Source organism: Solanum pennellii, chromosome 9, assembly GCF_001406875.1.
Source record: "Solanum pennellii chromosome 9, SPENNV200".
Taxonomy (NCBI): Eukaryota; Viridiplantae; Streptophyta; class Magnoliopsida; order Solanales; family Solanaceae; genus Solanum; species Solanum pennellii.
The window spans coordinates 17,189,186-17,213,182 of NC_028645.1; the positions used below are offsets into that span (position 1 = coordinate 17,189,186).

Genomic DNA, 23,997 nt, shown 5'->3' on the forward strand with positions numbered 1-23,997 from the left:
TTATTTTAGAATAAACATGTGGTAGAGATTTCAATCCCCAGTTTTCAATCCCGGTTAGTTTGACGAGCATTCATGTAGTGTTCGAATTTCATTAAATATCCATGTCTAAAGGTTCCATTATCTCCTCTCCAACCATTAACACACAATTCTTTTAATCCATCTATAAGAGTAAGTTCCTCTGCTGGAGTCGATACCCTTCGAGATGAAGGTGTTGATTTTCTCGCCTTCTTTATGGACGTGTTAGATGTTACACCACTAGACTAGCCATTTTAATTTGTAAAATTATAAATGAAATCACAAGTAATACTAAGTTACAACTTACTAGTAAATTGTGTCAATTATAATCCAATAAATTGTAGTACAACTTGATTGATCTGGAAAAAAGATAATGTGAAGACATATATACAAATTCACTACTTATATTAAAAATAATAAATGTACATTGAGATTCACTATTTGTGTGTACAAACAATAATGTGACCGAAACAAAAGATTGGTCATTCATTTCCAAAAATAATAAAGGTTATTACATTTATAGTGAACAGAAAACCATACACAGAAGTGCATAAGCATACCAAAAGTGACCACATAGTTTAAAATTATAAAGATTGATTTTTCAATCTTTTGTTCCACATAGATTGAGCTAGTTCATCCCTCCAAGTAGTTCATTCATCAGATGCTTCAATTGTATTAATATATTCATGTTGATTCTCCATGTGGAATTTCATTTCCACATCTAAGGGATCAACTTCCATCTCTCTTCAAATGAAATTGTGCATCAAACAACATGTACTAATAATTCTTTTGTGAACCTTAATCAAGTACCACGAAGGACTTCTAAGAATTTTCCAATGTCCTTTTAATAGTCCAAATGTTCTTTCAATAAAATTACACGCCTTAATGATTTATATTAAAGAGATCTTCTCGACATCGAAGTGATGAATTGTCACCCGGTTAATCCTTTAGCCAATATCCATATCCTCGATAGGGAGACACAAAACCATTTACATTTGTATTATCTTTCATCTCACAAATAGTAATTGACTAAAAATGTAATCAATAATATTATTACTTTAAATTTTTTTTTGATGTAGTAGAAATAAATAAGGATCTGCCTATTATTTATGTTCAACTCATTTCTTCTTACAACAACATCTCGCAATAACCATGTAATACATAAATAAATTTGAAATTTCTATTAGAAACTCCCCCAAAAGAATCCCGGTGAATACCCTATCCAAAGCCCGACCGCATCAAAAAAAATTCCAACGAATACAACCTTATTTACTCCAACTTTATCAGACTACATTCAAGCAATATCCATAGGAACATCAACTTCTCCATTTCCACCACCACCAGACTCCATTGAAGCAACAAAATATTTTTTTAAAACTTCCCTCGAAATAAATTACACTCACAACAATTAAAAAAAACTAACTAGAAAATAGTAGCAACTACTCCGACAAATCATCAAAATCCCCCTTTTAACTAATCTCTCTTTGTAAATTAAGGTTAGAGCAGAAATAGAAAGAGAGGAAATTGGGCGCTGATGAAGTCTTTAGTATTGATGAAAAGACTGAACACTAAACGCAACCACAAATTATATTGAACTAAAGCCTTATATATACTCTGATTCTTGATCCTAAGAGTAAAAAAAAGACTAGCACCCTGTGAGGATATCTTTGGAATTTTTGAGATTACTATATAAATTTACTTGCTATTTTTCGATGGGAATTAAAAACAAGATTCTTATCTTCATTAATCCAAGTGACTTTCTAAATTTTTTCAATTTACAATTGTTGGAACCTCATACGATTTCGTAAAGAAGCCGAAAAATTCATGGGTACAGAAAGGTCATTGGCACCAGATGAGTATTTGAAGACTCTTATCATGGTAGCTGCAACCATGGCTGGTGACGCAAGATTAAGAGTTTCAATCTTTCAATATCCCCTCCATAATTTGCTTTTTATGGAGCTTCTATTTATGTAATGAGGTTGGACTTTGGGTCGGATATCAGATAAAATAGCAAGTCAAGCGGATCAAAAAATTAGGGATGAGCCTTTTAAAAGTTGTGCAGCCACATGCCATTCCGTCCAAAATAAAAATAAATAAATATATATACATATACCATAGTATAACGATAGGGGTATTTATCAACCACTAGTATAATAAAAGTTTTCAAAAATAGAGGGCCATATTTTACCCTTTGCCGTTATTTTTTAATATAAAACCGAGGCACCATCTTTGTCATTTTCTCGAAACACAGAACCACTGCGCACGGCGGTAATCGTTCACCTGAATTTTAGCAATCGGTTCTCATAATCTCAGAGAAAGGTCCATATATCTTGTTGTAGTTACAACATGGGGATTCACCATGGAGTTGAATCCCTCATTGTTGTATTGGTGCTGCTTTCAATGGTTTCCACTTGTGTTGCCTAGCACCCTAGTGACATCGTTCCGATAAGGAAAATGGGTCAACACCACTCTGTACGTATAACCCTTTTTAACTCTTTCAATTTACGAGCTTTATTGTTTGATTTTTTTTTTCTGCGGTTGATTTACTTGAAGTCGAGGATTGTTTGGCATGATATGATTGGAAAACATTTTCCCATTTTCGGGGTTAATCGTGAGGTAATTTTCATTTCCCAATACATTTCTTGATTTTGTGCTTCTAGGGCTGTAACTTATTGGGGATTTTGCTGCTGATCTCATTCATTTTTACCTAATAGCATTTTTTCAATGGGTTGAAATTTAATTGGTGTAGAGGTTGATACCAATTCCAAAACGAACTGGTTTTGCTGGAGCTGATCCTTACAAGATGTAAGTTTCATGAAAGACAAAACTTTCTGCTTTTTCTTATTTTCTTGGAAATTCAATCTACTTTTCATGTATTAGATTTATTATGGTGAACTTTAACTTGCACATTCATGTTAGTGCATCTGATATTAGAGTTTTGGTATGGGAGTAGGTTCATTTTTGTCCTTCAAATATAACCTGAGCATTTTTTGTCCCTTAACTTTTTGGTCTCCCGAACAAAATCCACTTAAAGTAATGGTGTTAAACCCATGTGACATCCACACGGCTTGTAATATATAAAACCCATCGGACAAACTCATTTTCCTATTCTATGGGAGAGTTGTCACACTTTACGCCCATTTTGTTGTTGCCTTTAAGGGAAAATGGTTACAATTTTCGAGTAGGACTGATGGTTTATACGTAAAGGGGGAAAATGTTATTTTTGCAAGAGTTTTCGACTTTTTTAGGGGTCGCCACTTAATTTTTGAGAAAATTAAGAAAACCTTTATTTTCAAAAGACTTAACAGAAAAAATCAATTAAAAACTTAAAAATGGGGTTCGGGGATTCCTATTAACGTCTTAGGAAGGTTTTGAAAGCACCTAAGATGTCCGCTAACTTGCAGTTATCCGACAACAAACTATTTGGCTAAAAATTGGTTAACTTACTTTTGAGATAAAAAAATTTTAAATCTTGAAAGAGAGTTCTTAATTTTTATCTAAGGGAAAAATTCTAACTAGAAGAATTTTTTTTTGAAAACTATTTAAACTTGATTCCCTTTTAAGTTGTTAAAACAAAACGGCGTTTTGCGGGAATTCGAAGTTTCTTAGCTTAAAACTAATGACAAATAAAAAAAATAAAAATAGGTAAGCAAAATAAAGTAACAGAGGAAAAAAGGAGAGAGAGAGAGAGAGAGAGATATTTTTGGGGCCCAAACCCGAATTCTGTCCGCCTGGGCCGGAGCTCGGACCCACCTATTTTGGGTTTTTGACCCATTTGACTTTTTGGATGTTCAACCCATTTCTTTCGTACCTGTCCTAGACTAAACAATAATAAATACAAAATAAATATAGAAAATAAAACACGACAAGGGCTTAGTCCTAAAATAGATACAACACGACAATTAAAATAAATTTGGGCTATTTTGCCCCGATCTCTTCAGCTCTTCCGACTTGCTTCGGATCCTTTAGCTTTGCTATCCCGTGATTCTATGGACTGCTTGACCCGAACACAAGGAGTCGAGCCTTTACGGCTCCTTCTTATAAGCAGCAAATGAGGACGAGAAACGAGCAAAATCAGAGAGTTTCCACTGCCGAGGTGGGATTTGGATGGACCTCAAAAGAGCAAAAGATGACCAAAGATGTGAAAATGTAACCTTAACGAGAGAGAGAGCTTCCCGTTTCGAAGTGTATTTTGAGTTGTTCCTCTATAAAACTTAGACTCAATATCCCTCTTTCCCAAGAACTTTTAACACTCCGAATTTCATCAACTTCCGCCTAATATTAATCTCTTGTTTTGATGTAAAATAAACTCAAAAGAAAGAAAATTTTTCCAAAAATCCTCTTATTCTCCGCCTCTTTTTTGTTAACCCCTAAAAAAACGGGGCTAAACTAAACGATGCCTATATAGCAAAGGAAATTCTAGGGTTTAAGGAAAGTTAGGGGTAAAATCGACAATCTCGCTCAAACCCGAAATTCAAATCCCTTCCAAGGACGGGGAGGACTGAATTTCGTACGAGATTACTCGATTCTCGACCAAAAACCCAGAATTGAAAGGGACGCGGACGGCTTCGATCGATATACCATCCTTGAAGCTTGACGTGGCTCAATCTTAGAGTTGCGTGGACAATTTTCCAGCCTGTCTTCGCTAAACTTTCTGCACAAAGGCAGTCTCCAGACTGAAGAAGGAAACGTTAAAAGAACTGCGCTTTTTTTACGCCGTGATATCTACCGTGTATGTCGCGTCTAATTGTGACTGTTGGATGAAACTTTCTAATCACGCTCGTTTCTGAATTAACGCCGTGTATTGGAGCCTCAACGTTGTACAACCATCGCTCGTTCTTTTGAGAAGGGAAAAGAAGCGGGCCAGGTCGGAGGGGGATTAAAGGGCTGATGTTCTGGCGGGTTTTCTCTCAGTTTGGTCTGGGGATATGAAAAGGGAAATGCGCTCTCAAATTGGAATTGTAACGGGCTAATTTTGGTATTGTTGAAAAATTGTTGTGCTGGGAATGGCTGAAACTTTGAAAACAAAAGGGAGAACTTGTTTGGGAGATGGGCTGAACCTGGAAGCAATAAGGGCTGATGAGAAATAAATGGGCTGGAATTTTAATCAAAGTGGGCCACAGGAGGATAAAAGATTGGGCCTGGGAGTTAAAAAACAATTGCTGAAAATTATTAAGGATATTACAAATTTAGCCCAAATATAAATTGTAATTTACCAATTTGACTAAATTTTTAAAATATGACGAATTAATACAACTAATTAACAAGCTTCTTAAGTTTCACAAAATAAAATAATTAAATTAACTATGAACTAATTAACATAAAAATATAAGTTATTATTTAAACCACACCAGTTGTCTAAATTATTTTAGTAAAACTAAAATGATTTTTGAATAATCATAAAATATGTTAGTTATATATATAGTCATGTAAAATATATATAGTTAAACTTATAAAAATGACAACTAATCAGAAATAAACTAATGTTTTTTGAATTTTATAAATCTAATTATTCTAAATCGTTTGGGATAAGAAGCTCGTGAATTAATCGCATAAGAGTGGGTCAAAATTGGGTGTCAAACTGTCCCTCATTTTACTTGGATTGATGCCAGAAATTCGAGAAAAATGAAATTGACTGACCAATTTTGACCGACCACACATTCATCTAAAATAAGGATTTGGCGCGGACTTTAGGAATTATGGCCCAACCCCCGAAAATGGGTTTCCTACATATCTTAGGCTATATGAGAATTCAGTCCACTTGTAGTTTGATACGCTTGATTTAACGGATGATTTTGAAAGAAATCAAATCCATCTCGATGTCGAATTATGAAGGTACCGAAGTGCTCGAGAATAAGATTCGAGAGCGAATGTTGGGATACAGCCGAGTTTTAACATTGAGCTCGCCTACATAACCTTAAGCTTAGGAATCTGGATGTTTGTAGTTCGACTCAATCGGTTGAGAAGGAAACCTATTATGCTAGATAAACTTCGATTCTGGAAGAGCGACAAATCGATCGAGTATGAAAAAGAGGCTTGTAACCTCTTAGTCATGAATGTGGTGCACTTCCACCCATGATTAAGAACTTACATAGACATAATTTCCAAAGCTCTTTGCGCATTGTCACTCAGATTGGAAACTTGCCTCCAGTGATATCTAAATTTTGGGATGCGAAACCGAAGCTGGAAAACTGAAAGAAAAACCCACCTGCCTTATGATAGGAGTGTGGTTTGACTGTGGTGGAAGTTGCTCCTCTGCTCGCGTCCTAAGAATTTGACATTCCTCTTTGGACTGTGTCCCAGTTCGCTGCTAAGAAAAAGTTCCACGTTGTGCTGCATTCTTTTTGATGTCGTCCGCATCTGTGGTATGTTTTGGAGAATTCATCCTTTCGGATGCTCTCGACAAAGACTGAGATAAAACTTGTCAGCATAAAAATGCAATTAAAATGGGAGACAGTGTCTTTTACCGTGATGACACTTAAACGTTCTCCTCGACATTTGACGTCAACTCTATTGATTTGACGTAAAGTGAATAAAGTTTATGTCTTGTGTTTGCAGTATAATCTTCAGTGCAGTTTTCATTGGATGTCAAAATAAAAAAAGCTGATGCAATGCTGATATTTTCTTCGTCGCTTTCGATGATTCTCTTGGCATTCACTCTTGCCAAATAAAGATGCAATTGATGTTGAGGGGTAAATATTTCCCTTGAGATGCACGATTCCTCCTCTGGCAGTGCATGATTTCTTGCAGAGCATGAATATCTTCCCGAGATATGTTATTTCTTGCGGGGTATGAATATCTTCCCGCGATGCATAAATTTTTGCGAGGTATGAATATCTTCTCGCGATGCATAATTTCTGCGAGGCATGAAATCTTTTGCGATGCGTAATTTCTGCGAGGCATGAATATCTTCTCACGATGCATAAATTTTTGTTAGGTATGAAATCTTCTCGCGATGCATAAATTTCTGTGAGGTATGAAATCTTCTCGCGATGCATAAATTTCTGTGAGGTATGAAATCTTCTCGCGATGGATAAATTTCTGCGAGGTAAGAAATCTTTTCGCGATGCATAGCTCTCGGTGAGGCATAATGCATGAATATTGAATCGCGATGCATGATCTTCCGTGATGCATGAATATTGACTCGTGGTGCATGATCTTCCGCGATGCATGAATTTGACTTGTGATGCATGATCTTCCGTGATGCATGATCTTCCGCGATGCATGAATATTGACTCGCAATTTATGAATATTAACTCTTGATGTCGTCCTTGGTACCAAATGAAGGAAGTGCTTCAATCGAGCAATAGTGATCTTCTGGGTGCTTTGTGGATAATCATATCGTCTCCAATGATGATAATGGTAAAACGACTTCAAGATAATATATCGTCTTGATCCACAATAAAATAACTGACCCTTCTGGTTAATGCATAATATAATATCCGACATTATGATGCAAATGACGTCCTTAACGGAAATCGTAAACTCTTCCTTGAGACTTTTGCTTGATTCATCTTCGATCTAGCCGGACGTTCTTTATGAACTTCATGTTGTTGGGAGTTGACTGGAATAAAAAATTTATATTCTCAAGTCTCCGACATAAGCGATATAAAATGCTTGCTGCTCCTAGGAAAACTATTGATTATGGGATAGTATTCTCCTCCTTTGACTTCTCTATATTCATCCATCGAAAGAATTTGCTGATTTTAGAGCAAAGCTATAGACCTGCGTCCACAGAAAAATTGTTAGTTTTAAAAACAAGTTGATTTGTGTTGATTTCTTCAGTAGTCTGCTCCTTGTCCTGCTATCTCCGGTTGATTTTCCGATCTCCCGACTCTTGATAGATGTGAAAGAATTATGCCGAAAAAAATGAAACGTAAAAGGAAAATTTTAAGAAAAATATATTTTTGCAAAGTAGTATTTTGAAAAAGGTCACTGTCAAGTGTCATGTCACGTCAGGCTTAGTAAACTTCTGAGCCTGATGCTTGGAGGTATATCTGACTATTCACTGGGGATTATTCGGAGTCACTCCAAACTGTCAATAAACCAGGTTGAAATTTTGAGGTCATCTTTACAATTTGATCCCAGTTACAAGTTTTGGATACCTTCAACTATCGGTAAGTAAATCATGGAATTTTCGAGATCCTCTCGAAAATTCTGTCCCGGTTGCAAATTTTGAAGTATCTTCAGTCTTGACTTGTTGAGGAAGAGTCTTCTTCTCGAGAAGTTTTGAGTCCCTCTCAAAAATTCTATCCCAGTTTCTACTATAGAAGGGGATAGAAATCTTACTGAAGGTATGACCGAGCCCTTTTGGAGCCTACGTATCCCGTTGAGGAGGGAATAAGGTCAAACATAGTTCCCCCTCAAAGGTTAACAAAATAAAAGAACTTACAAAGAAAACCGACCGAGGCCGACATAGGCTGCCTACGTATCTCATTCTTGAGAATTCAGGTGAAACGTAGTTCAAATACAAGGAAATATTAAAACGGGTAAATAGGGTGATCGAAGCCGACATAGTCCGCCTACGTATCTCATTCTTAATAATTCAGGTCAGAAGTAGTTCATTATGAAGAGGGATAAAAGTTTAAGCAAAACAAATACAGGCAAACAGAATGATTACAAATAAATGACAGAAAACCAAACTGAAACTTCACATGTAGTATCTCTTGAAAACATCTGAGTTGATTGGTTTCGGCCATGCGATGCCATCCATCTCTGACAGGATCAAAGCACCTCCGGATAATACTTTGCGAACCATGTAAGGACCTTGCCAATTTGGAGCGAATTTTCCTTTATATTCGTCTTGATGAGGAAAAATGCGCTTAAGGACCAATTGACCAACTTCGAAAATTCTGGCTCTCACTCTCTTGTGAAAAGCACGAATCATTCTCTGTCGATACAACTGACCATGAAAAACGGCAACCATTCTCTTCTCATCGATCAATGTCAACTGACAATTCTTTTGCACACCCATTCAGCATTACTCAACTCAGCTTCTTGGATGATTCTCAATGATGGTATTTCAACTTCAGCAGGTCTGACTGCTTTTGTTCCATATACTAGCAAATATGGATTGTCTCCAATCAATGTTTTGACAGTCGTTCGATAATTCAACAAAGCATATGGCAGCATCTCATGCCAACCTCGGTGATTGTCAATCATCTTCCTCAGAATCTTCTTGATATTCTTATTGGCAGCCTCTACAGCTCCATTAATTTGAGGACGATAAGCAGTTGAATTCCAATGCGTGATATTAAATTGCTCACATATATATCTCATAAAGTGACTATTAATATTTGTACAATTATTAGTAATGATCGATTCTGGTACTCCGAATTTACATATCAAATCGTTGCGAACAAAATCAGCCACAACTTTCTTGGTTACCGACTTGTAAGAAGCTGCTTCCACCCACTTGGTGAAGTAATCAATGGAAACCAAAATGAAGTTGTGTCCATTAGAAGATTCTGGCTCTATCGGACCAATGACATCCATACCCCAAGCTACAAATGACCAAGGTGAACTCATAGCATTGAGCTCGTGAGGCGAAATTCGGATCAAATCACCGTGCAGTTGACATTTATGACATTTTTACACAAACTTGCAGCAGTCATTCTCCATAGTCATCCAGAAATAACCGGCTCGAAGGATATTTCTTGCCAAAGTTAGCCCATTCATATGCGTGCCACAAACTCTGGCATGTACCTGTTCAATAAGCTTCACAGCTTCAACAACATCGACACATCTAAAAAGACCCAAATCTGGAGTCCTTCTATAAAGGATTTCCCCACTTAGAAAGAAATCGAGAGCCATACGGCGCATTGACTTCTTTTGGTTTGATGAAGCATCTTCAGGATAATTTTCGGACTCCAAATACTTCTTTATATCAAAATACCATGGCAAACCATCTGGTTCTGCTTCAACATGGAAACAATGGACTGGATGTTCTTTCAACCCTATATGCAGAGGATCAATATAATATGTGTCCGGATGTTTAATCATCAAAGCGATGGTGGCAAGAGCATCGGCCATTTCATTCTGTATTCTAGGAGTATGTTTGAACTCGATCTTATGAAATCTTTTGCATAACTTCTGCACACACTGTACGTAAGGTATAATGTTTGGGTTCTTCACAGCCCATTCTCCTTGAAATTGATGAATCAAAAGGTATGAATCTCCAATAACCAACAACTCGTAGACATTCATGTCGATGGCCATTTCAAACCAAGAATACAAGCTTCGTATTCGGCCATGTTGTTAGTGCAATTAAATTGGTGCTTAGCCGCCATGGGATAGTGCTGACCAGATTCTGACATTAAGACTGCTCCAATACCTTTACCTTGATGATTTTCTGCTCCATCAAAGAATAATCTCCAACCTGGATATGCTTCAGAAATATCCTCACCCACAAATGACACTTATTCATCGTGAAAATAACTCTTGAGTGGTTCATACTCTTCATCAACGGGATTTTCTGCAACATGATCAGCCAAAGCATGTGCCCTTATCACTTTCTGAGTCACATACACAATGTCAAATTCACTCAACAACATTTGCCTCTTAGCTAACTTTTCGGTCGGCATCGCCTTCTGAAGGATATACTTCAATGGATCCATTTTGGAAATGAGGTATGTAGTATAGGAAGACAAATTATGTCTCAGCTTCTGGGCAAGCCACGTCAAAGCGCAACACGTTCTCTCCAACAAAGTGTAACGAGACTCTTATGGAGTAAACTTCTTGCTTATATAATAGATAGCCCTTTCCTTCTTTCTTGTCTCGTCGTGTTGATTAATTACGCATCCGAATGCACTATCTGAGACAGACAAGTACAGTAACAAAGGACTCCATTCTCATGGAGGAACCAATACCGGTGGATTGGACAAATAGCTCTTGATAGCATCAAAAGCAGTCTGACACTCTTCAGTCCACTTTGTCGAGGCGTCTTTCTTCAACAGCTTGAAAATAGAATCACACACCACGGTTGATTGAGCTATGAATTGACTGATGTAGTTTAACCTCCCTAAGAAACACGTCACCTCTTTTCTCGTCTTCGGCGGAGGTAACTCTTGAATTGCTTTAATCTTAGAAGGGTCGAGCTCAATACCCCTTCTGCTGACTATAAATCCCAACAACTTCCCAGCTGGAACTCCAAAAGCACATTTGGCGGGATTTAACTTCAAGTTGTAACGACGCAGACGATCAAAGAATTTCCTTAGATGTGTCAAGTGGTCCGAACTCTCGCGGGACTTGATGATGACGTCATCCACATACACTTTAATCTCCTTATGAATCATGTCATAAAATATGGTCGTCATAGACCTCATGTAGGTAGCACCAGCATTCTTGAGGACAAACGGCATCACCTTGTAGTGATAAACACCCCAAGGTGCAATGAAATCTATCTTTTCTGCATCTTCCTCATCCATCAAAATCTGATGATAACCTGCGTAACAATCCACAAATGACTGTATTTCATGCCTAGTGCATTTATCAATCAAAATATGAATATTCGGCAACGGAAAATTATCCTTCGGGGTAGCTTTGTTGAGATCTCTGTAGTCGACACAAATCTCAATTTTCCCGTCTTTTGGGCAACCGGAACAACATTGGCTAACCAAGTTGAGTATTGTGTCACTTCCACCAATCGAGATTCTATTTGCTTGGTGATCTCTTCTTTGATCTTTAAACTTAGTTCACCAAATCTGAGTTTTTTGCTTCATAAAATCGAACCCCGAGTTAATCATCAGTTTATGAGATATAACATCGGTGCTCAGCCTTGCATGTCACCGACTTGCCAAATGAAGACACAAATTTATTAAGTAAGCAAATGAATCAGGACTTCTCTCTAAGCTTCATTTAGGTGGATGCTAATCTTAACTTCTTTAACACATTTTGGATCCCCCAAATTCACCGTTTTCGTTTCCTCTAGATTTGGTTTATGCTGATTTTCAAACTGCCGAAATTCCTTGGTGACATACTCTGGTTCCACACTTTCTTCTTTGAAATCATCAACCTCGTCATTACCAGCCTCATTTTGTTCATTCAGCTCGTAACATGACATGACATTGGCAGGTCTAAAACTTACATTACTGAAATCATAAAAAGACAAAGTTAGGAATGTAAAGTATAACAAATGACTAAATAAATAAATTTAAAACGATTGGATTCTTTCATTCAAATTTAAAAACAATGCAAACTTTGGCCATGGCATAGGGTCATGTTTCCTTCTTTGAACATCACAATGAAAATTCCAAAATTCGAACAATTAAGAAAATGCAAAATGGTGGGTATCGATCCTCTTCCGAACTACCACTGATTTTAATGTGCATGAAATTATGCCTTTCTACCGAGGAGTTAGGGGATCAGGATGGGCGTGGTGGTCAGCATCTCTCCTGGCTCAGTATCACAGATACCAGCTATCTCGACGTCTTCCTCAATAACAACATCGATCTCATCGAAGATGTCACAGATTCCTTCCGCAAGGTCTTCATGCTCGGCATACTATCGGATTGGAAAGGATTGATACAGATGTGGGATCGGCTTAGCCAATGCTTGATCATTTTTATTCATCGTCTTCATGTCATCATTTGTGGGGATGCACCCTAAACCATATTTGGCTCCCTTGAAGAGGATCGAAATAGGCTCAATAATTCCTGGGGAATCTCTTCCCAATCCGAAACCTGGTTCAAAACCATTCTGCAACATCACAGTGGGTATCATCTTGTACACGACAGGAATGGGAGTCTATGTGGTCAAGTCTTCACCCGTGGCATTTAGTAGCTCCACCGTGTAGAAATCTGTACCTCGCAATATCTCATTAATGATCAGCGCCTGTCTTCCATAGTGACTCCCTTCGCCATGAATAAACAGCTCTTTGTTCTTCCAAACGAGCTTTATCATCTGATGTAGAGTAGAAGGGACATCTCCATCCATATGAATGAAAGGCCTTCCCAGAAGAAGGTTAAAGCTGGTATCGATATCCAATACTTGAAATTGTGCACTGAATTCTGCTGGATCCATTTGGATGATCAGATTCACTGCTCCCAATGTATCTCTATGAACCCCATCAAAGGCTCTTACGTTGACTAGGTTTTGTTCCATCTTCCCAAGGTCAAACCTTAGATGCCTCAATGTCGACAACGGGCAGATATTCAGACCAAATCTATCATCTACTAAGACGCGATTGACAACCTTTCCGCGGCATATCACAGTGATATGCAATGCCTTTTTGTGTGACCTCCCTTCGAAAGGTATCTCCTCGTCACAAAATCTAATTCGGTGTCCTCGAATAACCTGGTGAATCATAGCAGCCACGTTATCACTGCTTATGCCCGTGGGTACATACGTATCATCGAGAGCGTTCATCAAGGCCTGCCTGTGTGATTGACAACTCATCAGTAGGGCCCATACGGAGAGCTGGGCTGGAGTCTTCTCCAAATGGTTGACGATAGAATAATCTTTCGACTGCATTCTTATCTAGAATTCCTCCGCTTCTCCTTCGCTTATTGGCCTTTTAGCTTGATCCTTCTTTTGACCTCCGAGAGCAAGCTTGTTAGGAGTGTAACATCTTCTGGATCTGGTCATGCCTTGAGCAGCAGCAGTTTCAATAACGAACTTAGGCTTGATGAGAGTTTTTGATGGCACCAAAGCAACAACCTTTGCGGGTGTCAAAATAATGAACTCTTTCTTCTCTTTGATACTCAGAAGCTACAGCCATTTCCAAATCATTGTGAACGAGTGGAGTAATCATTTTTGTTCCACACCAGTCATCGTCTGTCTCGATCATATTGACATTTCCGCCCCCATGATTCGGCAATGCGTTGGTGTTGACATTTGGTGCCGCTGGTTGGAGAGAGACTACCTCTTGGTTAATCAAATCCTGAATTTTGTGCTTGAGGTTGATACAATCCTTAGTATCATGCCCAACACTATTGGAATGATACGCACATCTCTGATTGGTTCTGTAGAATTTTGAATTCACATCCACGGGTTTGGGCCCCACATGGTGGATGTATCCGGCTGCAACCATTCGCTCGTACATCTTTGTTCGGCTTTCCGCGAGCGAAGTGAATTTACTTGAATGATTCTTCTCGAATCTGGGTTGGGGAGGGTCATAACTGCCTTGTTGAGGAGGAGGCACCTGTTGATAACTTCTAGTATTTGGACGGGGAGCTTGGCTTCTGGGATATGGATTCGTTTGGTAGTTTGGAGATGGAGCTTGGTAATTCGGAGGGGAATTTTGGTATAGTGGAGCTTATACTTGATAAACAGGAGGGGGTGCTCTGTAGCTCGACTGCACGTTAGCACAGTTGGGAGCAACACCCTGGTAGGGAGATGGAATTTGGTAGGGTGAAGGATGATTTGGGTAAATGGGAGATGGATTTTGGTAATTTGGGGGTGTACTTTGGTATAGTGGAGCTTGAACGTTTGGATAAATGGAGGTAGCATTCTTATAAATTGGAGGATATCTGGGATGACTAGCTTGTGTGAAGCAAGCTTGGTGGGAATTTTTACAAGGTCGACAGCGACCTTGGGAATATGACAAGCTTCTGGGGGTTTTCCTTCGCCCATATAAAACAACAGCGATTTCTTCTCTTTTTTTTTTAACAACCCTAAAGATCCAGGTGATGTGGCTACATGGGCTACCTTTCCTGATTTTAAACCATCCTCGATAGTCTCACAATTCTTGGCTATCTCGGCAAATTTTGCTCCAACGAGCAACATAATTCTATCATAATATTCAGGCTCTTGCACGCGCACAAATACTTCAACAATTTCATTCTCAGATATGGGTGGTCTCACCCTTGCCGTTTCTTTTCTCCACCTATAGGCGAACTCCCTATAGCTCTCGGTTGATTTTTGCTTCATCTTCTCCAAAGAGTATCGGTCTGGAACAATTTCTATGTTGTAAGCAAATTGATCGAGAAAATCCTTGGCCAATGCATTCCAGCTAGGCCATTGCCTGGTTTCATGCGATGTGAACCATTCAAGAGCTTCTCCGCACAGGCTTCGGCTGAAGAGCTGCATCATTAAAGTTTCATCCCTTCCAACTCCAACCAGCTGGTCGCAGTAGGCTCTCAAGTGAGCCACTCCTCAGAAGGTGTCAAACTTCAGGGTCCAAATTCGAATGAATACATAAGTCTTCATAACTAAGCCCGGTGATATCAAGGATGCATTGGAGCTCCTTTATGGACTTTTTGATCTCTTATTTTATGTCGACTTTTACCTCTTCCTTTGCTCTCCACTCCTTTTCCTGTCCCTCATAATGGTCCAGCTCAGAACCATACACATCGTGCTCGGTAGGGATGGGAATTTGGAAAGTTTCTCTTTTTGGCAAATGTGGAGCTACAGAGGGACTCTGAGCATATTGAGTTGTTTGATAATTCTGTGAATACGTCTGAGGATTGGTATTATGATTTAAGTGGTGGTGGGGTGTTTGGGGATTGAAAGTATTTTGGTTTTGATTTTGCGGTGACGGAGCGGACTGAGGGTGGGTATTTTGAGGATGGGATGGCATTTGGTGGTGGTTGTTTTGAGGAGGAGGTTGAGTTTGGTAGGATGCAGAAGCATATTGGGGATTTTGGGTAGTCAGATCTATAACCGACGGATTCTGAGCAGGTGTAGATGGCTGGTTCTGGGCTGGATCCATATTTGAATAAGGGAAGTAGATTGAAGGTCTCCCATCAGCAGCTTTAGCAGCAAATCCTGGTGGAGGCAGATCCTATCTCTTTTGCATCTTTACCCTCATCTCTGCAATCTGTTGCATCAGCTGCAGAATCAACTCATTCTGGTCCGCTATGGTGGGTTGAGCCACCACAACATCAGTAAGACTTACTTCTTCGTTATTATCCCCCATAACTGTCTTTCCTTTGTCTGAGCTTTGTCTAGGGAAGGAATCTGTGGGACCTTTTGATCTGAAAAATAGGGATGATCTGCCATCTTTTGATCGACAATGATCAAATTCAAAGTTCCTGAGAAGGCAAACAACTCAAAGGCAGATTTGTCAGTTTAAATTTAGAGTACAAAATGCATAATATCAAACAGAGAGCAGATAAACATACAAGCTGTTTTGTTTGAGAATATCTTCAACCCACAAGTGAGGACGGAAACACATTTTAATAAGCAGGAGTTTGCTTCTTTTAGTTTGATTCTGTCTCAGAAAGGCTAAATCACGTTGAGCTAAGGTCTTCTTGCAGCTGCCTTTGACGTCCGTTAATCTGGCCTTCATATCTTCTCGTAACATGAAGGGGAGAATAAAAAATTTTAAATGATAGGGGTCGGGCCTAGGAAGGTTGCCTACGTATCTCACAAGAGGAATTCAGGCCCAACGTAGTTCGAGTACAAGATAAAACATTTTCATTCATTCGTTCATAACGATTACAAGGGAATTGAAAGGCAACAATAGAGCTTTCAAAAGATTAAATGATAACAACACGTTAGTCATTTCCCTTCTTGTTGCAGCATTAGTCTCCTTCTCTCAAACGACCTAGGAATGGAGGCTTGTAGATGATTTCCTCGTCATCGTCTTCTTTAGTCACTTCAGGGTGAGCATTGTCGGGACCACTATTGGCTCTTTGCTCGTAGACGGGGTATTTTTCACCCATTTTCCGAAGTTTATCAATCATGTTGCTGTGGAAGGCTTTGTTCTTCTTCCTCAGTGCGACCATCCTTTCTCTCATGGCGGCGAATTCTTCCATTTCCACTCTCACCTCCTCATCAAGTGACATGCTTTTAGCTAGCAGAGCGGCGGTCTCCAATTCTATCTTCGCATCTCTCACTTCTCTTTCTTGCACTTTTAACTGAAGCATGTCCAACTTCTCTCGCAGGTCCTCTATCTCCATCTCAACATATTTCTTTCTCTTCATCTCTGATGCCAGATCCTCATCAAGCGTCACAGTTGCGGCTTCGTAAATTGTGGTGGCCATGTCGACTCTGAGCCCTTCCTCTTTGGCTTCTTGAATTTCCCCAGTGATCGGTTCGATCTTTCTTTGTAGTTCTTCTCCAGTGAGTCCCATCTCGATGTTCTTACCTTTGTCCATTGCAGTGATTTTTGCCTTTCCTGAGACGGTAGAATGAATGTTTTAGGATTTGTGTATAGGAGGAGGTCTTTTGGTGAGAAACTTAAGACTTGGAAACTTTGGTCGGACGTTCTTTTGTAATAGTGACTTGTTTGCATATTTTGGAAATTTCTCGAAAAGAGTGGGTTTACGGTATCCACATTCATAGAAACATAACACATAAGCAGTTAAATACACATATACTGCGTCCTAACACATACAGAGGGACCCTTTTGTGCCAAGGGTAGGCCTGGTGTATTTGAATGATGCACGTGTGAATTTAAGACAAATAAACAATTCCCCTCAAAATAAATTTTACTAGTGAATAATAATGTTCAAAAAGGGAAAATAGAGGATAAAATATTAAAGACAAACCCAAGCAGGGGCCATTTGAAAGTGAAATAAAGGCAGGACCACACAGGGGCTAAAAACAACGTAAATACATATATAAAACCCATGCAGGGGAGAAGTCCACTATGCCACTCCAGATGATCCTGCTCCGTCGCCGTTCCCCTGAGTCTTGTATTGCTGAAACATATATCTTAACATCAGCAAGAATCTTTCACCCAGGCGTCCTTTGTCTTCCAAGCTTTCATATCGCATCCTCTCAATTTTCTCCTTGATCCAAGTATCAAAATCATCATAACCACGCCCCAGTCTTTGCACCTCTTGAGTCAACCTCTCAAGAGTATCTTGGTTCTCGACAAACTTAGCGTACACCTATTGGGCCTCTTTCTTTACCTCTTGTAGCTCGGCCACTGCTCTGGCTTCTCTGTCCGTTACGCTGTGAAAGCTACGCGGGGTTTGAAAGGAGACATTTTGTATGTCCTTCTTCTGCCATTCTTTGTAACCCTTGTCATATCCGGCATTGAATCGGTTAGGGGCGATGGTGTATTTATCCATACGCTTGGCACTTTTCCATTCTTTGAACATTTCAGTCGCGTCGTCCACTCTATCATCTCAAGTATCGTATACATATGCGCCATAGTACACTTATTTGGATATAGTTTGTCTCCTCCCGAACTATCGCAAGACTCGAAAGGGTGCATGGGGGCGAATTCCCCGAATACCTGGGAAAGGAAGCATAATCTATCTGCGGCTCTCCACGACGACTTCTTTGGAGATAAAATAGTGAAGCATCCATTGGAGATCTTCTTCTCTCAATTCGGATAAAATCTGAGCCCATCTCCCTCTTTTTCTCCGATGGTCCATATTCACCCAGTACAACAAGACATTCAAATCTTTAAGGTTGTTCTTGTTGTCAAGAGTATGCAGCTCTCGAGTCCCAGCACCCTTCGCTAAATGGCTGAGGATCCACCACTGCAGGAGCAAGTTGCATCCTTGGAAGTATCGATGCCCCTCTTTGCATTTTCCCAGGGCTCGATACATATCGAACAAGATGATTGGATCCATAGGGTAGTACTTTGTTGTCCCTTGATTCTCATACCCTTTGAACAAAGTATGCGCGAGTGTTATAACTCGAGTACTGATGCTTAGACTTGGAATCATGTGGGAATACCATTGTTCCCAATAACGCTACAACAAATGCTAGAGTACGAATTTCATTCCATTCAATGTAGGAGATCTTGAAATCTCAATTGTAAGTGGCGTAGAAGATTTCATGTTCAAATCGGATATAAAGATCCCTGAACACTTCATGGGATTCTTGGCACCAGTAGGCAAAGTCTTTTCCCAACCGAACCAGTCCTCAATATTTTCTACCGAAGGCTTATTGGGGATAAAGATGTCTTCTTGTTTTCTCGTTTCCTTTATATCCCAGTGCCTACTGTGTCTATACAGTCTCTTATCTCCTCCAAATTTGGGGTAATTTTGGCGGTTCCGAATCGAAACACCATTCTTTAGCTATCCCAATATCCCATAAGGACCTCAACCAGTTCCGGCCAACCGTTCATGTTGATTAATTCCGTCAGAGCACCCACATATTTGTTAAGGGTTCTTCTATGATCCCTGTCTAGATTATCATACCACATCGTGAGTTGCGGTGGCGCTGATACGACCATGTCTAACTTTGGAAGACGGTCCATATATACAAAATAGAAGCTAGTTAGGTTTACCCACCCCAAATTGGTTTTCACACGTACATTATTCAAATGTCACATAATATGATTTGTCATGAGGTTGAAGACCTTAGACACGATTTTGACAGTTTTCTACTAAATGGACTCAATATACCTTGGGTATTAAGCCGTCCTATGCTAATGCTTAAATTTGGTTTTGGTTTCGCTCTAGCTTAGACTTACTAGATTAGTTTTCAATTTGACGATTACCCGAGTCGGACAAACATCGGGGTGAAGCTACCAAACAACGTCGGATAATCGCATTCCAACTATTTGTTTGATACTTCCAAATGAAATTTTGTGTATTTCTGAAGAAAGTCGTGGAAAGCCACGTAACTTTCGTTTTCCTAATGCATACTACTTACCGTTTGGCGGAAGAATACCATGAAAATGCAACAGTTTCAAAACTAAGGTGAACTAAACAGGTAAACAATTTATCACAAGTAGCCAAATAATGTTAGTTTTAAGGTTAGAATCCTCCAAAATCCCCAGCAGAGTCGCCATTTCTGTTTTATACGTAAAGGGGGTAAATGTTATTTTTGCAAGAGTTTTCGACTTTTTTAGGGGTCGCCATTAAATTTTGAGAAAAATTAAGAAAACCCTTATTTTCAAAAAGACTTAACATAAAAATCGTTGAAAACTTAAAAATAAGGTTTGGGGATTCCTATTAATGTCTTAGGAAGGTTTTGAAAGCACCTACGACGTCCGCTAACTTGCAGTTATTCGACAACTAACTATTTGGCTAAAAATTGTTTAACTTACTTTTGAGATAAAATTTATTTAAAGGTTGAAAGAGAGTTCTTAAATTTTATCTAAGCGAAAAAGTCTAACTAGAAGAAATTTATTTTGAAAACTATTTAAACTTGACTCCCTTTTAAGTTGTTAAAACAAAATGCCATTTTGCGGGGATTCGAAGTTTCTTAGCTTAAAACTAACGACAAATAAAAAAAAAGGTAAGCAAAATAAAGTAACAGAGGAAAAAAGGAGAGAGAGAGAGAGAGAGAGAGAGAGAGAGATTTGGAGCCGAAACCCGGATTCTGTCCGCCTGGGCCGACGCTCGGACCCACCTATTTTGGGTTTTTGACCCATTTGTCTTTTTGGGTTTTCGACTCATTTCTTTCGTACCTGTCCTATACTAAACAATAATAAATACAAAATAAATATAGAAACAAAAGACGACAAGGGCTTAGGCCTAAAATAGATACAACACGACAATTAAAATAAATTTGGCTTTTTTGCCCCGATCTCTTCAGCTCTTCCGACTTGCTTCGGATCCTCCAACTTTGGACCTATCCCGTGATTCTACGGACCGCTTGACCCGAACACAAGGATTCGAGCCTTTACAGCTCCTTCTTATAAGCAGCGAATAACGACGAGAAATGAGCAAAATCAGCGAGCCTACACTGCCGAGGTAGGATTCGGATGGACCTCAAAAGAGGAAAAGACGACCAAAGATGTGAAAATGTAACCTTAACGAGAGAGAGAGAGATTCCCCTTTCAAAGTGTATTTCGATTTGTTCCTCTATAAAACTTAGACTCAATATCTCTCTTTCCCAAGAACTTTTAACACTCCGAATTGCATCAACTTCCGCCTAATATTAATCTCTTGTTTCAACGTAAAACAAATTCAAAAGAAAGAAAAATTTTCCGAAAATCCTCTTATTCTCCGCCTTTTTTTTTAACCTCTGAAAAAAATGGGATTAAACTAAACGATGCCTATATAGCAAAGGAAATTCTAGGGTTTAAGGAAAGTTAGGGGTAAAATCGACACTCCCTCTCAAATCCAAAATTTAAATCCCTTCCAAGGACAAGGAGGACTGCATTTCGTACGAGATTATTTGATTCTCTACCAAGAACCTAGAATTGAAAGGGACGCGGACGGCTTCGATCGATATACCGTCCTTGAAGCTTGACGTGGCTCAATCTTAGAGCTGCGAGGACAATTCTCCAGCCTGTCTTTGCCAAACATTCTGTACAAAGGCAGTCTCAAGACTGAAGAAGGAAACGTTAAAAGAACTGCCCTTTTCTTACGTCGTGACATCTACCGTGTATGTCCCATCTAATTGTGACTGTTGGACGAAACTTGCTAACGCCGCTCGCTTCTTAATTAATGTCGTGTATTGGAGCCTCAACGTTGTACAACCATAGCTCGTTCTTTTGAGAAGGGAAAAGAAGTGGGCCGGGTCGGAGGAGGATTAAAGGGCTAAGGTAATGGCGGGTTTTCTGTCAGTTTGGTCTGGGGATATGAAAAGGGAAATGGTCTCTCAAATTGGAATTGTAATGGGCCAATTTTGGTATTGTTGAAAAATTGGTGGGCTAGGAATGGCTGAAACTTTGAAAACAAAAGGGAGGATGGATACTCTAATAAAAGAACTTTATTTGGCAAGAATAAGAAACTTCAGGTAGCATGTCATAAGTCCTTTATTCAAGTAGTTCTGGAGATACAATAATGACAACAAGAGCTTTTAAGGAAGGTAATTACAGCTATTGTCAGGGATCTCAATAATGTACCTAAAAGATTGATTCTCCGTATGGGGTACACTGAACTGAAGGTGGGAATGGTAGAAGGGCTGTCTTCTGGGATGATACTAGATTGGACGTGGTCCTCTATAAGACCAATTTCCTATTTTTTTCCCTAGTTGAAACAAATCCCCAAGATAAATTAGAATTAGTGAGGGGACAACAATGTTAAAATCCGAGTTTCAGAAGATTGTTATATGATTAAGAATTGGGTAGCATTGATGAACTGTCGAACTAACTTGATTAGATGCAAGTTCAAACTGACTATGAAGACCTTTTTGGTATGGGAAGGTCTAGAACAAGGAATTTATTTAGTCAAATCGGCTTATAAAATTTTCATGCGAATAGCCAGGTTGGCTGGAGATGGCCTTGGAAACAAACTTGAAAGGTAGATGCACCCTCTTAGATAATATGGTTATCATTAGTGGCTGTAAAGGCTTGTCTTACGTATGAAAACCTAAGAAAGAGTCAACTGAGTTCCAAATGTTATTAATGTGCAACGGTGGTTAAAGAGAATTTATGTTTGTTCTTACACTCTGTTGTCATATCGCAACTCTAGAAAATGTTCCAAATATGGTTGAAATGAGCTGGGTGCGAGATATAACAATTGATCTTTTATGATGTTGGTGTGGTGTAGTTGAGGGATGTTACTCATAAGAAATGGAGTAGAATTATTCCAACATGCATTTGGTGAATGGTTTGGAAGGAAAAAGTTCCAGATTTTTGAGAATTAAGAAATACCATTCAGAGAATAAACTTGTACTATTTACTCCTACTGTCCCAATTTATTTGGCACCCTTTCTTTTTTGATCCATTCCAAAAAGAATGTCACCTCTCCTTACTTGAATTGTTTAATGGCACCATCTCCATTTTACCCTTATTGGGTCCCGTTAAACTCTTTATTGTGATGAAATTCAACTAAATGTAAGCACTAAAATAACTTTAATAAGGTAATTTGATAGACATAACAAAGTTTTATCTTATTTCTTGAACTTCGTACCCAGTTAAATGGTGCCATATAAACTGGAACGGAAGGAGTATTACTTTTTAAATTTCGGCGTAAAAGTAACCCTATAAATGATTTGAATCTATACTTGACATTGTAGTCCCTGTAAGTTTCTGTCTAGGGATCTCTTAACCAATCTTGGGATGCATTTGGTTTATCTGTACAAACTTTGCGCTGATGTTTATGTGAAAATGTTACCAATCTCAGTGTCTGGTTTAAGTTAGCTCTTCCGGAAACATAGAGGGTTGCAGCAAAGGATAGTGCACCAACAAAATAAGGCTACAACTTGGGTTTCAACAGAGGTTTATGTAAAAGATAAGTGGAGGGTTGGTATAGTGTATATATGTTGTAACTTTTCGTATTTTGAGGTGAGATGTGCACCACAAGGACAAAAGAAAAATAGTCTAAACTGAAATTTAAGAGGGTTGGTTTGTGATTAATCGAAAGAGTTCTGAGGTTCCAATGATTGATGTGCATTTGGTAAAGACTTTATTTGAGTAGAAAGTAGGTCTTAGCTCATAGATGTTTTCTCGCAATCATCTTGACCATTTATCTACCCCTTTAGCCCCTTATTTACTTCCATATTCCCCTGGTATATTCTGCACTGAATGGATTTTTCATTTATTACAGAGGTATTCTGGAGGTGATTTGCTTGGTGTTACTGCTAAGGTCATTGATATGCCTCATCACTGTATGTGTTCTTTCCTCTCAAGTTCTTTGTAGCATGCCAATAGTAAAGTGCAATACAATTTGCCTGTAATATAAGTAAATGCAGTCTCTTCTCTCCCCAGCTCCATCCCCAAGTACAATGATGCATGTTGAACGCGTGGAAGATAATTATTAGAATGGGATGAAAAAGACTTGACTTCTTTGATATGCTTGATGTAAATGCCTTACATAATATAGTTTTGTTTGATTATTTAACTCTTATCTTATCATCTTGTTTCTTGACACGTGTCTTATTTTTCTTTATAGCAAAAATACCATATATTCTAGATAAGTTTTTTTTTTTTTTAACAAATAAGCAAAACTGAAAATTCAAAAAAAAAAAGTTGCTTCACTTTTGTTGACAATGCAAATTCTATCATTTTAATATTTTGACAATGCAAATGTTACCCTTCTTTTCATACACCCAACATAATATCTAAACTTTTCCATCATAGTATTTGGTAGCTCCACAAGTGAGCAGAAATTTGACCTTAAGGTGCTACCCTATAGTGTGAATATTTTTGCTTGTATCTCCTACTTACGTACGGTGAGTTCTTTAAGCTTGTTAAGAATTAGGAAATTATTAATATGGTCATATATATATATATATATA

At 38.7% G+C, this 23,997-nt stretch overlaps 1 pseudogene; it reads left to right on the forward strand.

Annotated features, from left to right (window-relative positions):
* Positions 1 to 2,361: 2,361 nt before the first annotated feature.
* LOC107029751 overlaps positions 2,362 to 23,997 on the forward strand; it is a 29,519-nt pseudogene continuing 7,883 nt past the window's right edge.